This window comes from Procambarus clarkii, chromosome 32, assembly GCF_040958095.1.
Source record: "Procambarus clarkii isolate CNS0578487 chromosome 32, FALCON_Pclarkii_2.0, whole genome shotgun sequence".
NCBI lineage: Eukaryota > Metazoa > Arthropoda > Malacostraca > Decapoda > Cambaridae > Procambarus > Procambarus clarkii.
This window is the reverse complement of record NC_091181.1, coordinates 34,556,206-34,568,834: the sequence shown is the minus strand read 5'-3', so window position 1 is coordinate 34,568,834 and position 12,629 is coordinate 34,556,206. Positions and strand designations below refer to the sequence as shown.

General features: G+C 45.9%; 2 protein-coding genes across 4 annotated transcripts in view; one reads left to right on the top strand and one right to left on the bottom strand.

The window, feature by feature from the left end:
* Positions 1-12,629, bottom strand: part of LOC123759421 (transcription initiation factor TFIID subunit 10) — a 71,211-nt gene that overhangs the window by 14,823 nt on the left and 43,759 nt on the right. The window contains exon 1 of one of the 3 annotated variants that reach the window (XM_045744480.2): positions 3,987-4,098. The exons of the other annotated variants lie outside the window; for them this stretch is intronic. The gene's annotated coding sequence lies outside the window, so the exon portion shown is untranslated. Of the gene's footprint in view, positions 1-3,986; positions 4,099-12,629 lie in introns of those variants that run through there. 3 annotated transcript variants of the gene reach the window in all.
* LOC123759420 (chloride intracellular channel exl-1) overlaps positions 4,035-12,629 on the top strand; it is a 45,412-nt gene continuing 36,817 nt past the window's right edge. Inside the window, exon 1 of the mRNA XM_045744478.2 lies at positions 4,035-4,188. The gene's annotated coding sequence lies outside the window, so the exon portion shown is untranslated. The remainder of the gene's footprint in view (positions 4,189-12,629) is intronic.

Below are 12,629 nucleotides of genomic sequence, written 5' to 3'. Positions count from 1 at the left end.
AAAACATCCATTCCCTTGAACAGTCATTCACATTCCCTATCCCTTATTGCATAGTGTCCCATATTGACTGACTTTCGCTTAGCCCCCTGTCCCCCCCCCCCGGGTTGAGATACGCTGAACTCTGTAAATATTATCCGAATACTGGAACACTTTATGATATGCTGAACTTGTACCCAAGATTGACTATGCAATGCATCAGTTATGTAATATATGTGACGTAACTTAAAGCTTGAGCTTGTAAAAGCATCTTTATCACCCTCTGTGGTTAAGGGTTTAATAACCTGTGGTCGATTGTTCAATAAATCCCTAAACTATATGTATAACAGATCTCTAATCCTCTCCACGGAGGACAAATTAAAATGCATGTATGCTGGTTAGCATTGTAAATGAATGGCCACGTCTGTGATATAAATATATATAAAAAAAAATAATTTGTTGGTATGCGTGACCAACTCTCTCGCTGCCAACGTCTGCTGTGTTGTGAGGCGCGAGGGAGCTGGTACACGTGCTCCTGTGCACATGGCCAATGCTCTGTATTTTACAAGTACATCAGTACATGTCAGAGTGGTGCCGCTTGCCGACCCGTGTTGGGTCCTCCTCCCTGGGTTCACCCATCGTCTGCTCACCTCGTCACGTTCCTCGCTCACCCCATTCCCCTTCTCTGTTGTCACCTCGCCCCACTCCTCTTCTCTGTTGTCACCTCACCCCACTCCTCTTCTCTGCTCTTACTCCGGATTCCTTAAATTAACTGATATACGTATTCCCAAAGCCTTACGGGCTCCGTGCTACATGTTAGTTTTGTTCCGAGTAGCTGCATCTAAAACAACAACGTATTCCCGAAATCTTTGAGTTTGTCAATCATAGTTACCTAGTGGTAATACTCACACCCATCTCACTCACCTCCACTCTCTCGTCAATTACATTCGGCTTGTATCAAAGCAGCTGCTAGCAGCTGCGTTCAACAGCCTGGTTGACCAGTCCAGCAACGAGGAGGCCTGGTCGACGACTGGGCCGCGGGGTCGCTAAGCCCCTAAATCACCCCAAGGTAACCCCTCCCGACTATCTACACAGGTCAAACTACTGACCCTTCCCATACAACCCCACAACGGTTTATGACTGATGAAGATTAAGCCACCCAAAAGGGGGCACGGGCATGAATAGCCCGTAAACCACCACAACAGTTGCCTAACTCCCGGGTATATTTGCTGCTAGGTGCACAGAGGCATTAGGTGAACGGAAACATTCCCAACCATTTCTGTCTGACCCAGGATGCAGAGTTTGAGTCGATAAGGAAGCCACCTGTAACTATGCAAGCTGTACATATATCCTCCAGCACGGCGGCTTTGTTTACATGCGTTAGCTCCGAAGCGCCACGGAGGTGTTTATAACAACCTCGGGTCGAGGACGACCTCGGGTCGAGGACGACCTCGCAGAGTTTCCCAGGTCGTAAAGTGTTTAGTCAACTAAGCCACCACGATCGAACAAGTATGTACGGGTTTCCTAAGTGGACACTAAAAGGCTTGGAGAGTCCTGGCCATGGCACGCGGAATGTATAGATAAGAACATAAGAACAAAGGTAACTGCAGAAGGCCTATTGGCCCATACGAGGCAGCTCCTATCTATAACCACCCAATCTCACTCATATACTTGTCCAACCCGCGCATGAAACAATCGCGGGACCCCACCACCACGTTACGCGGTAATTGGTTCCACAAATCAACAACACTGTTACCGAACCAGTATTTACCCAAGTCTTTCCTAAATCTAAACTTATCCAATTTATACCCATTATTTCGTGTTATGTCTTGTGTTGATACTTTTAATACCCTATTAATATCTCTTTTTGTTATGTCCGTTCATCCACTTGTAAACCTCTATCATGTCACCCCTAACTCTTTGCCTTTCCAGTGAATACAATTTAAGCTTTGTTAATCTTTCTTCATATGAAAGATTTCTAATTTGGGGAATTAACTTAGTCATCCCACGCTGGACACGTTCAAGTGAATTTATACCCATTCTATAGTACGGCGACCAAAACTGAACTGCATAATCTAAATGGGGCCTAACCAGAGCAAGATGTAGCTGAAGAACAACAGATGATGATGATGCATGTGTCTTGGCTATTGCTCCAGGGAGCCAATGTGAAGTCTCTCATCACCTCCCTGTAATACACAAGTCTCGCCACACGAATGTGGTCAGGGGATGCTCATTATACACTTTAGGGCAGCAATTTGCCCAATCCCATTTAAAGCCTGGCCTCGGGCCGGGCTTGGGGAGTAGAAGAACTCCCAGAACCCCATCAAACAGGTATCAATGCGTGTAATAGTAATACAAATATAACTGACTTGGCATCGCTTGTTTGAACAGTTCTCGTTTCCCAGTGTAATCAATTTCTGGAAGCCGAGTTGCATTACACGTGGCTCTCTAGTTACAGTCGGAGTTCTCGGGTTCAATTCTCGGGCTGGACAGAAATGATTGGGCACATTTCGTATCACCTAATGTCCCTGTTCACCTAGCAGTAAATATGTACCCAGGAATTAGGCAACTTGTGGGGGTTGCATCCTGGGGAGGGTCAGTAGTTAAACTTAGGAGTAACTTTTATGTAATAAAATACACAGTTTATATACATAGTGCCGACAAAATGAATTAGGATTCGAGTGCAAGGAATACGGCAAATAATTCTCTGAAGAGTAAAGTAACTGTGGGAGATTTAGACCAAGCGCTGGGGCCAGGGAAGGAGGGGGGGGGGGGGAAGAGTCGACAATATCCACAGCCTAGGTATCAACTGCCACACGGCAACCTGTCCTCTTACAAAGAACGTCTCATTTCGCTCGTATTCGTCACACAGTGCAACAAAATTTCGTACTTGAAAATAGAAGCGGCTCGCGAAAGTGAGGTACTGTCTCGTTTTCTGTTGTGGGTCCTCTGGTAGGTTAGGAGAAGACACTTTAATGGACAGTTTTCTTGGCGTTAGGAAACCTTGAAGGACGGAGTTCATGTACTTCGTCATGAATACCGAGTTGCAGGAATCTGTGCGTGTGGGGGGAGTGCACCAGGGTGGTTATAAATACAGGTCAAGGACTCTTCAGTTCCTCGACACACACCTTGATAAACTTGAGGTCCGTGTAAAGAAAGTCTCACGCCTCACGATAATGGTCACTGTCAGACGAAAACGTTGGCCAAATTGTCTTCAATCATCGGAGATGCCACGGGCCTCCTGACAGGAGCCAGAAGTCGTCTACTCCTGTACTGAATATTGTGGGGCTTAGCATCATAACTATCAACCGACAGACTGTCAACAATTGTTCCATAATTTCGAGAAAACAATTTCCCTGTTAATTTTCAGACACTCATCGAGAGGACAGTTGGACGGATTCCCAGACAAAGCCAGCAGCTGGCTCACTCTTGTAAACCTTCGGCAAGTGTCTTGAGACAGGCTACACCAGGTCAGTAAGCCTGCAGAAATATTGTGGGCGTCACAAACGTCAAGTCAGAAATAGTTACAAAACTCCAGATGTGTACACGCAGCCATTATCTGGGGTAAGAGGAAAAATATTATGTATTCATCTTAGTAATTACTATTGTGTGTACAACTTGCCAATTTACTAGACTGAAATTTAAGTTGCTACAATAGCCTTTTGTAGCTTGTGAAATAAGATCCTTATATGTTATCGTTGTTTGCCTGTGAGATGCGCCAGGACGTAGGTCAAGCAAGGCGTCATGCAAGGTAAGGTAGCTGGGTCCGAGGCCATTTTGACGGTGGGTGGAGTTAAGTGTTATCCAGAGGCGGAGGCGGCAACTGCAGTGTTGGACGAGCTGGCGTGACGGGAGGACCTACCGCCCTGCCCTCGTGCGCCGCGCAGCTCGTGCTTCACTTGCGCCCCGTCCAACTTTATCCGGGAAAATTAACATGTTGACATTATAGCCGAAGCTGAAAATGGAACTTTTTGCGAGAGCTATGTGATATATAATACATTAAAACTTACGGGACCAGTGGTGTTGAGGAAAGGCGTATGGTAAAGAGCCAGTAAGGCGAGGCGGCGTGTGTGCTGCAGAGGCCGTGGTGGTGTTGTGAAGGAGGTAGGGACGGTAGTGCGTGTTGGGACCCGCCAGGCGTCCGGAACAACCCTGTCGCCGCTGGGGGCCCTCCCTGGGACACCTGCTGAGCCTGGGGACCCTCAAAACCAGGTGAGTCACAAGCCTCCAGGACCCACCATCACCATTGTCCTATTCCCTCTACACGCTGCCTCGAGTCACCACTATAACACCACCATCCACCCCACCCACCCACACACACACTACAAACACCTATCGAACCCACTAAAAAGTAAAAAGACAATACATACATTTCACGGGGTTTCTTAGTAAATTTGGTTTCGTTCTTCACTTACTATCGGGGGCAACCAGGATTAAATTTACGGACGGGACAGAAATGGCTGGACATGTTTCTTTGCACCTAATGCTTCTGCTCACTTAGCAGTAAATAGATACAGGAGATTTAGACCACTGTTGTGGGTGGCATTCTGAGGCTCTCTGCACAAGCCTAAAGAATATATACACAGGCTTCCTATTGCTGACAAAACGAATTTTTTTTTACATACTATTCACTAGTTAATGCATAGATGAAAAAGAAGATACAATATCTATGCCTGGGGGGGGGGGGAGTCTAAGGAATGGGAGTTCAATAACAGTCTATACTGTACGTCAAAGATAAGCAGGATACAAGATTTGGAACGAGCGATGCCAAGCTGATAACACGATGGAACGTTTAATTAAGACAAAAATTGCTGCCGTGCCGTCATTTAGGCCTAAACTATTGGAAGTGGTTAATAAACTACCTTAATTTTTCTACTTTAGGCCAAAGCGAGATTTAATGTTAACACCTTAAATACGCATTTAACACCTGGGAATTACTAGAGAACCGCTTCCAGATCTGTACAGTGGGATAACTAGCTGCAAGTGTGGAAGGCACGCATGCACATGCACCCATAGGCATGCACGCACGTGCACCCATACGCACGCTCACGACACGCACAGTATATGAATATTTTGAAGACACGCAACTCTGAGAGAAGCCACTCCGTGCGTGAGTAAGATAACCTTGCAGCAGCACACGCACGATGTAAATACAGTGGGTGGTTTAGTTTAGTTCATTTATTATGCACCCCATACCCATCCTACATTTGAAACAGTGTATGGAGTCAGCCTCCACCACATCACTGCCTAATGCATATCAGATGTTATAACTACCCGAATAATGAAACTTATTTCTAACGTCTTTGTGGCTCATTTGGGTACTGTTTCCATCCCAGTGTCCCCCTTGTTTGTGTTCCACCCGTGCTAAATGAATGGAACATCTACTCTATCAATGCCTTTGAGAATTTTAGTAGGTGGTGATCGTGTGTGCATGTGTCTGTGCGTATGTGTGGTGTTTGTTCTCACCTAACTGTACTTTTCAAATTATGCTTATGGGGGGGAGGGGGTCGAGCTTCGGTACTTTGGCCCGCCTCCCAACAGTGGGGAAGTGCGCACGCGCGTGCATGGAGCCTATTCACGTGCACACACATTTCAACGTCAACGGTTTATGACGAAGGGCCACAGGGTGGGGTAGAGCCCAGTAGGCTCGGGAATCTGTACACCAGTTGATTGACAGTTGAGAGGCGGGACCAAAGAGCGAAAGCTCAACCCCCGCAAGCACAACTAGGCGAGTACAGGCTTGTGTGTGTGGGCGGGCGGGCGGGTGAATGGGTGGCTTGGGTGGGCGGAGGCACGCCCCCGCCACTATAATTACCATCACAGCCATACTCTACTTCTCTCACACACCCTGTGTCGTGCCAGACCTCTATCCCACGGACTACAGGGCCAACACCCCCCACCCCCCAACACCCCCACCCTCTCCTACACACCCTCCCCTAAAACCCCCACCGTCCCTAACACCCCCCTTCCCACCAAGCTTCCATGCACACCCGTCTCGTCAACACTACCATAGGCGCCCCACCTGCCATATGGACTAGTCAGCTGGGTTCCGCGAGAGAGCCTCAGAGCTATTACTGCTTCTACTACTAACTACCTTCATTTGTTACACATCAGTTGCAATGTCAGTTTTGGGGTCAAGTCCTAACTTTATACTTCTCCTGTCCAGCTGTAACATTGGTAGCAGTTGGGAGGTAGGAGGCCTGGTCGAGGACCGGACCGCGGGGACGTTGAGCCCCGAAATCACGGCAAGGTTGTATATATATATATATTGCGTGTTTTAAAAGACGAGGTTAATGGTGCTCAGTATTTACCGTATTGTGTGTGTGTGGGTTTTACTGTTGCCAGCTGCACGGGATCTTCACAGCTGCGTAAGCCAAACGTGATGAAAATGGAGAAAATCTGACAGAAAATTACTCCCTCTCCTTGGCACTCGCACACTCTCTTCAGCTGCCTCATCCTGATTGGCTACGAGGATCAATGTCCTGGCAGCCCGGTCTCTGGACTAGGCCTGGTTGATGGTACACCCTGTTCCCCTAAGGTTTCCCAACGTATGTCCAGTGCCAAATTGACATATGTTGACATGTCAAACGTGACGGTATGTCATTGAACAAATGACATATCTTCTGAGAACATAAAACATAGAAGAACAAATGACCGCCTTCTTTGTTCATGGTGGTCAATAATAATAGCGCTCCTGTGTATTTTAATACAGTAAAGCCCTCTGGTGTATAAACAATGTTCATTTGTTCAGTTATCAATATATTTCTTATCGATATACTCTGATTTTTGTACCCAGACTTGGTATTACGTCCGATATGTTGGAATTTGTGTTTTTCTACTGTAACTGATGTCAATTTATTATAAATAAATAATAATAACGCTGCAGACGAGGAGTCACAATAACGTGGCTGAAATATGTTGACCAGACCACACACTAGAAAGTGAAGGGACGACTGCGTTTCGGTCCGTCCTGGACCATTCTCAAGTCGACTGTGGGAATGGTCCAGAACGTAATCGACTTGAGAATGGTCCAGGACGGACCGAAACGTCGTCGTCCCTTCACTTTCTAGTGTGTGGTTTGGTCAACAATAATGAAGCTTATAGGTAGCCGTACGGGAGGTCCGGAGCTAGCATTGGAAGAATCATGATCAGGGAGCAGTACATGTTGCCTGCCCCTTTTATCATGCCCCACCAAACTATTCTACGTAACCTTCGACCTGGTGAATCATGTCTCAGGCCCTTAACCACCTATCAATTGCAACCACTTTTACACTTGTCTCTTGGTTGGGATCACAGCAGTCCTCGTGCAGGATCTTGTTAAGAGGGCGATGGTTTCGTGCCGAGACATTCCCTGCAGGTCACTGGTCATCGTGGGGACAACTCTTCACCGACACCTGGACCAGGAATGGTTCTACTGCGATAGACTTTTGGAGGAATGTGAACCACCACCACAACCAACATTCACCGCCACCCTCATCACCTGACATCAAGAACCCTCACTATCGTTACTCAACCCGTTCTCGCACTTGCTTATAGTCAATATTGGCTTATTTAATAAGTGCATATGTGACATACTAATTGATTGTGAATATTTTAGTTTACCTTGAAAAGCTTCATAGAAAACACCGACCTCACCTAACCTTCTTAGTATGTTAAGATAAGCATGTTATTGCTTCTTATTTACAATTATTACTTAACCTAAGAGGCAATAAGATGCTTAAGTAATAATTGTAAATAAGAAGCAATAACATGCTTATCTTAACATACTGTGAAGGTTAGGTGAGGTCGGTGTTTTCTATGAAGCTTTTCAAGGTAAACTAAAATATTTACAATCAATTAGTATGTCACATATGCATTTATTAAATAAGCCAATATTGACTATAAGCAAGTGCGAGAACGGGTTGTGTTACTATTACTACCCACACCAACTGCAGTTAATTTGTACTCTGTGGAAACAGAGTTCTACTCCGAAAGTCCGACCTGGGTTTACCTGCTGACAACTTCATCTATAAAACTATTGTTTGGAACCGAGATAAACAGGACCACTATTGCCTCCACCGCCCACGTCAACCGTTGCCTCCACCGCCCACGTCAACTGTTGCCTCCACCGCCCACGTCAACCGTTGCCTCCACCGCCCACGTCAACTGTTGCCTCCACCGCTCACACCAACTGAGAAAGAAAGCTCTGTCCCCCATCTCAACGACCCAGGGGAAATAATTCCACGTCCAATTATTTATACTCCTTGTAACGTCACTAACGACGCTCCACATTAAGGAGAATTATCTATATCATGTCTCGACAGTTTTCTCAGTCTTGTACCAAGAGATATAACTAGCGACACTTTGCTTGCCAGTCATATCTTGCGACGCAAAAAGCGAGAAACTGCACTTCAAGCACAACTCGGGAATTACGAAATCTACCACGCACAATGGGTCTACGAACGACTCATTATAAGATAATGATAGTTGGAACACTAATCGAAAATGGAAATTACAAGTCTTATACAAAATATTTTATTGTCTCGTAAAACAAACACGACAAGGTTATTCCCAAGATGAAAGGGTGACTTACACGTCAGTCTTGCAATGAGAATGAAAGACTCGCCACGAAACTAAAAAAAAAAAGGCTTTGAAAGTCTTCCAAAGTTAAAGTTTGCTGGTGATTCAGCAGGTCACGAGAATCATTAACTATATATATCACTACGACCAGTCAAAACTATACACTTTCATACAACCATAACAAAGAACCTTACTGTATTACTAACATCTTTATTGACAAAGTTTAATTGCAATTTCCCCTAAAGGACATTGCACATTGTAGGCCTACACCACCATGAACAAGTACCCGGCACCACACACACAACTACACACACACATGCCCAATAGGTTCAGGAATCTGTACACGAGTTGATTGACAGTTGAGAGGCGGGACCAAAGAGCCAGAGGTCAACCCCCGCAAACACAACTAGGCGAGTACAACAGTCACAACCACACCACAGCCACGAGCCTGAATGATTCAATGTTAAGTGGAACATATCAAGGAATGTGGCCCTGAAACGCTTTCAATCCCCTTGTTAAAGGTGTCCATTACGAGGCATCAGCCAGAGATCACAGCCGTGATCAGTGTGGTGGACACTGCTGGGGCGTCTAAGCTGGAGGCCCATCACGGTCTTCTAGTAAAGCAACTAATGCTAGGAATCAGTGTGTTTTAGGTCTCCACGATAAGTAATTTCCGGATGGGGACTAACTGGCAGCGCGTCGCAAGAATGCGTGTTGGGTCTTTTCTCTTGGGCAGTAGAAGAACTCCCAGAACCCTATCAAGCAGGTATCAGGTATCATGGAACGACGTCTTCAACGGACCTCATGAACTTCATCTTCGAAGTCCATGCTACATAGATAACCGCACTTTACTAGTATATGAAGAGGCGTCCACTACCCAAAGTTCATCACCAATAATTTCGGCTAGATTTACCAGCAGCAGGTGATGGCAAATTACACTCGTTACCTCACGAGTGGAAGAGGTCAGATACATGATGAACTGGATAACATGGAGGTAAAATTCGACTTTACTTCAGACTGAAGCTTGCGGCCAAATCACCTCACACATTCACGACATCTCTGGCAAACCCTGGTACCTGAAGCTCTGCAAATCACTTCATTATCTCTCGTGTTCTTGAGAATATCCTCGTAGTACACCAATATTTTCCCCAATGCAGGCTACTGCCCACATACCTCTGTATGACTGACCATGCTGAGAGATGGGAATTTTATAGCATCATTGCTACCTTGTACACTCTTATGTCCCTTGGTAATATCCTCATAATGTCTCCCAAGTTTACCAGTACAGAGTACTTATCACGTGGCCTCTTGTGACTAACCATCCTGTGTGGCAGAGATGTTTAGCATCACGTAGCTAGTTCCCAACACTTTGTGCCCGACGTCTTGGGTAGTGGCTTAAATGCAGATGTACCTAAATGTGTTAAAACAAAATGTAATACACATGCAGGTTGAGAGCACGTGGCGCCACTCTCAGGGAGGGGGGGGGGGGCGGTCGTCCACCAGGACAAGACAGAGGACCGCACTAGACAATCATCCTTAACCACCACGTGAAGGCTTCAACAACCGAGATAGATATCGTTACTGTTCTTTACAAAGGTGGAAGATCTAGTGATGGGCCGTTAAGACCGGGTCCCATTCAGTTCCTTTTTAAATATGTTTTTAGTAATTTATTTTATCTATTTTATTTTTTTTATTTTATTTAATAATTTTTTTTATATTTTTAGCATTTATAGTAAAATGTTAGTTTCCTTCGGGAATTGTATAATGTTTTCAGTGCCATTCATTGGTCAACATGTCGTTCAGGCTTCGGTTAAGCCTACAGACCTTCCAACATATCCTCAGATATCCGCCAGAACATACTCTGTAGACTCTTAGAGAATAGGTTTGTACAAGCACGGTTCATCGTTTCCCACCCGATTCCAGTTTCCTGGACAGCCTAATCCAGTCACTTTGACTGGTCGGCATAGTGATGTCCTGGTCGCTTCTTGCTGGTCTGTGTTCGATCCCTGAAGATAAAAGTGGTTGGGCACCGTTCCATCACTATCTTCCAATTCTATCCTAATATCCATTCCAAGTGCCATACAGTCATCATGGCTTAAAGCTTTCTCCTCAATTTCCACAAGGACGATTATGATGCCACATTTGAGACAGCCACCAGCTAGTTCATCATCCTGGCTGTACGGTATTCCACCAGTCATCGCGCGCCCCATTCCTCTACAATACAAATCTCACACCGAAAGATATATTCGAAAAAAATCAACTGACCATTTGATTTCCCGATTTCACATATGGCTCAGCGTCACGTCATATCCAATATCAATGTGTAAACACTAAATGTAAAATACGTCTAAACTGACATTTCCTGTATATGCCATTTCATAAAAATAATTGCTGTACACGCCTTCCCATAAAACAAAACGTTTGGATATACATGCCCAGGGTACAGAGGTTACCTTACCTTGAGGTAGGGGTATTACAGAGGGCAGGGTACCTGCTTGATGGGGGTGCTTCCGGGGCTTAGTGTCCCCGCGGCCCGGTCGTCGACCAGGCCTCCTGGGAGTTCTTCTACTCCCATAAGCCCGGCCCGAGGCCAGGCTTGACTTGAGAGCCCTTGGGCTGGGACGGGCTTGGGACAGGGTGGAACAGGCTGAGGGCCAGGATGGTACGGGCTAATTGCCCGTTCCGTAAATTCCATGGGGTTATAAACCTATGGAATTCCTAAACATAAACAAAAATTACAAAACGCCTACCCGCCGGAGCCCTAAATGTCAAGACACTACAGCAGTTCAAAATCCAGTTGGAAAAGATGTCAGGAAAAATGCTTTGACAAGACGACGACTGCCTGTCCCTGCCAGGGTCACTAAATAGATGGTGGCCCTCGGTTAAATGCACAAGGTGGGGCAGAGTGACTCCAGATGCCTTGTAGCCATGGTAATCATCTCCCTCAGCGACACGGCTAAAACTAATTTGCAATTAGAAAGTTAATATGATTCGTAGTGGGCGGGCGAGCGGGCAGAGTAGTGGGCGGGCGGAGGCGAGAGTGGGTGTGCGAGTGGGTGTGAGAGTGGGTGGGTGGGTGGGTTCTGTCTAGCTGTGGTTGGAGGGTCGAGAGTCGGCTCTTGTGTCCCGGCTTGTGAAAATCATTGCGTTAAACTGCTGGTGGTCGCACGTTTTTCTCCTCTTTACATTTAAAATGTTTTATCGAATTTGTATTAACAACTAACGCATCTAATCACCTCATTGAGATTTCTATGAAAAAAATTCATCCTACAACACTTGCTTAGTGATGGAAGAAATGAATGTCAAGAGGAAGCTGTTGTGTAGGCAACTCCAAGATTCGGATTATGCACCCCATACCCACCCCGTGGACGATGGTGGTACAAAGGGCTACAGAGGTACATGCACTCTCCTGCCCGGATTACGAGAGCCATTTAAATCTGAAAGCCAGGACTAAATGCCATTATTTGCGAATCTGGTCATTTTGGCACTTGGTTATTTAACAAAGCGGGTCAGTATGTAAAGTATAGGAGGTGGAAGATGGTGGCTTGGGTAAGCTAAGGTGAGAATGTTTATACTGCTGCCCCGGGGGGGGGGGTAATCCTGGGGTATTGAACCTAAACAACCCATCCATCATACAGCTTGACCTCGATTTTTCGGGAGTTTGTGCTCACGACAGCAAATATAACCACATATTTGGGAACATGTTGCGGGTATGCAGAAAAGTATAAAGCTGGTGAGCATACTTTAACCACTGACAACTCCTGCAAGAAACCTTATACCCTCAAGGAATTAATCTATATCTCTCTCTCTCACACACAGCTATTTAACACAAGGGGCACACGCACTAGGGAACGCAGGTAGAAACCGAGTGCCCAAATGAGCCACAGAGATATTAGAAAGAACTTTTTTAGTGTCAGAGTGGTTGACACATTGACTGCATTAGGAAGTGAAGTGATGGAGGCTAACTCCATACACAGCTTCAAGTGTAGATATGATAAAGAGCCCGGTAGGCTCATGAACCTGTACATTAGTTGATCGACAGTGGAGAGGCGGGACCAAAGAGCCAGAGCTCCACCCCCGCAAGCACAACTAGG